Raw genomic sequence first — 3158 nt, 5'->3', positions numbered from 1 at the left:
GGTAGGAAGTACGAGTCCGCCGCCGACAAGTCCGCACAGTGACGGACAAAATGTCACGTCACAATATATATATGTATATATATATATGTATATATATATAACAGTATATATAAACAAAAAGTTTAAATAAAATATAGAGTATATTCTAAATGAAGTATATGTTTGTGTCATTTCCACTATTTGTAAGACTCCAAAATCATAAAATAGAAAGAAATTTAACTTTTAATTTTTCAATTACTTTTGTTTATTAACTTAACTTTTAATTCAATTAATTTCATTATACATTAACTTGTATCTTAACTAAGTTAAATTTTCAAGGTTGTTAACTTTAACTTAACTTAGTTAAAAGAAAAAGTTTTACCCAACCCTGGTATTCAAGTAAATAATTTTAATACAAATATTGACAAACCCTATCAATTATTGTAAATTAACAAATGATTATTTAAAAATCATTTAAAAAAATTTAATTTTTTACATTTCCCTGTGTATATGTTTATATAAGTGTGAAGGAAAGGAGAAAATGGGAAGGATATCTCGAGCGCACAAACTAAACTAAATTAAACAAATTATATAAATATTATACATATTTATAATATTTTTTACACGCATTTAAGCGTAATGGTTTTTAATCCAAGCTACAATAGATGCAATAAGTCTTAAGCTTTAAGAAATCAGTTATAGACAAATATAAGAAAAATAATCTATAATTCTTCAATTTCTTTTTTTTATTAAGGCTTATTAAAGGATTAGGGCTTAAGGTCTACTATACAGATTGTATTGAAGGAATTACGGACAATATTTTAATAATCTAATATGTTTTCAATCTGTCTACGAGAATCCAACAATATCATTAACATCTGCAGCATGCAGTTTTAAAGCAGAACTATGAAATTAATATGCATTATATTTAAAAAAAGTCTATTTATTATTCATAATAATAATAATTAATATAATAATTATTAATAACATAACGTCCTTCTCCCCGCCCCGTTTCTTCTTCTCTCCTCTCAATGGCGGTCGTATTCCTATAAAGTTAATTTAATTTGGAAATGTGTATAATATTTTCAAATAAATTATACACATATGACAGTTGTATGAATAAAATTATATTCATATCTAATAACATATTTGTCATACAAACAAATTTTTTAACTATATATTTAATTTGAGTTCCATTTTGTAATTTTCAGGATTACTTCATAATTAAATGATATTATTTTTACAGAGTTTTTAAATTGGTGAGTTGATGATGAAAAATGTTAATAAAAGTTGTTAACAAATGGAAAATTATTTATTTATATAAAAATGATAAATTAAAAATAACCCATCTTTCCAGAACAAGTTCAGATCTTTAAAAATTGGTCTCTTGCATTTTTTTTATACGACTAATGATTTCAATGACATAATAATTTGAATGTTCGTATGAGCGACGTTTTTCATATAACTTTCTGCAACTTACAAATGTGGATAATTTCACGAAAAAAAATCTGACATTATTTTTGCGAAACACATGTCTCATATTTTTATCTGTATAATGTCAACGAATTAGAAAAAAAAATTAAAAATGATGAAATTTCAAAGGTGCTCAGTTTGACGTGGAATGCCTCCTATACAAAAAAATTGAGATTTTTTTTTAATGTTATAAAAAATACTTTAATTTTTAATAACAAACAGTCTGTAAACTATAAAAATATGTTATTAGATATGAATATAATTTTATTCACACAACTTTCATATGTATATAATTTATTTGAAAATATTATACACATTTCCAAATTAAATTAACTTTACAAGAATACGACCGCCATTGAGAGGAGAGAAGAAGAAACGGGGCGGGGAGAAGGGCGTTGTGTTATTAATAATTATTATAATAATTATATTATTGTTACCAATAATAAATAGATTTTTTTTTAATATAATGCATTTTAATTTCATAGTTCTGTTTTAAAATTATATGCTGCAAATGTTAATGATATTGTTGGATTCTCGTAGGCAGATTGAAAAGATATTAGATTATTAAAATATTGTCCGTAATTCCTTAAATACAATAGGCCTGCTATACAATCTGTATAGTAGACCTTAAGCCCTAAGCCTTTAATAAGTCTTAATAAAAAAGAAATTGAAGAATTATAGATTATTCTTCTTATATTTGTCTGTAACTGATTTCTTAAAGCGCTTAAGACTTATTGGATCTATTGTAGCTTGGATTAAAACCCATTACTCTTAAAGGCGTGTAAAAAATATTGTACGCGAAGACATCACGCTTAAATAGGAAAAGAATGAGAGTGTAAAAAATATTGCCCATCGAGACATTACGCTTGAAAGCGTGTAAAAAATATTGTAAATATGTATAATATTAATATAATTTGTTTAATTTAGTTTAATTTATGCGCTCGAGATATTTTTCTCATTTTCTCCTTCCCTTCACACATATATAAACATATACACAGGGAAATGTAAAAAATTACATTTTTTTAAATGATTTTTAAGCAATTATTTGTTAAATTACAATAATTAAAAGTTTTTGTGTTTGTCAATATTTGTATTAAAATTATATACTTGAATACAAATATTCCATATAAATATTATAGTTATATTAATAGATTAAATGTAATTTTTTACATTTCCCTCATGACGGAAGGACCACCACCTTCTCGCGGTTTCCGTCGAGCAATAATATGTACGTATATGTACATGAATAGAAACTTCAATAAAAGTGAAAAGAATAAAAAACTGTAAGGTATAATTCAATAGTAAATCCTGGCTGTGGTAATATTTTTCGCAATAAGTTCTATACTGAATTAATTTAGGGGGGATTATTTCATATATAGGAATGTTCGAATGTTTCGGCGCCTTATCGTATTTATATTATTAACTTCTCAGATTGATTGTGATTAACGTTCGAACGGCGCACAGTCATCTGAGATAATTAAATTTAAAAATTAAGAATTTGTATTGTATTTATAATATCTAACTTTAACCGATTATTGGCGTTTCTTGATATTTATCAATATTAAATGTTCAAATATCGTTTAAAGTGCCAAGGATAATTTTTCTATAATTTTTTCCTCAAATACTATCAACTTTACAGAAAAACTGCAACAGACAAAATTATTTATTTTCTTCTCATAAAGTTCTGAGAATTTTTTCAGAATTTT

This window comes from Trachymyrmex cornetzi, unplaced genomic scaffold (genome assembly GCF_001594075.2).
Source record: "Trachymyrmex cornetzi isolate Tcor2-1 unplaced genomic scaffold, Tcor1.1 scaffold8, whole genome shotgun sequence".
Classification (NCBI taxonomy): domain Eukaryota; kingdom Metazoa; phylum Arthropoda; class Insecta; order Hymenoptera; family Formicidae; genus Trachymyrmex; species Trachymyrmex cornetzi.
The sequence above is the reverse complement of the archived record's forward strand: the minus strand, read 5'-3'. Positions refer to the sequence as shown.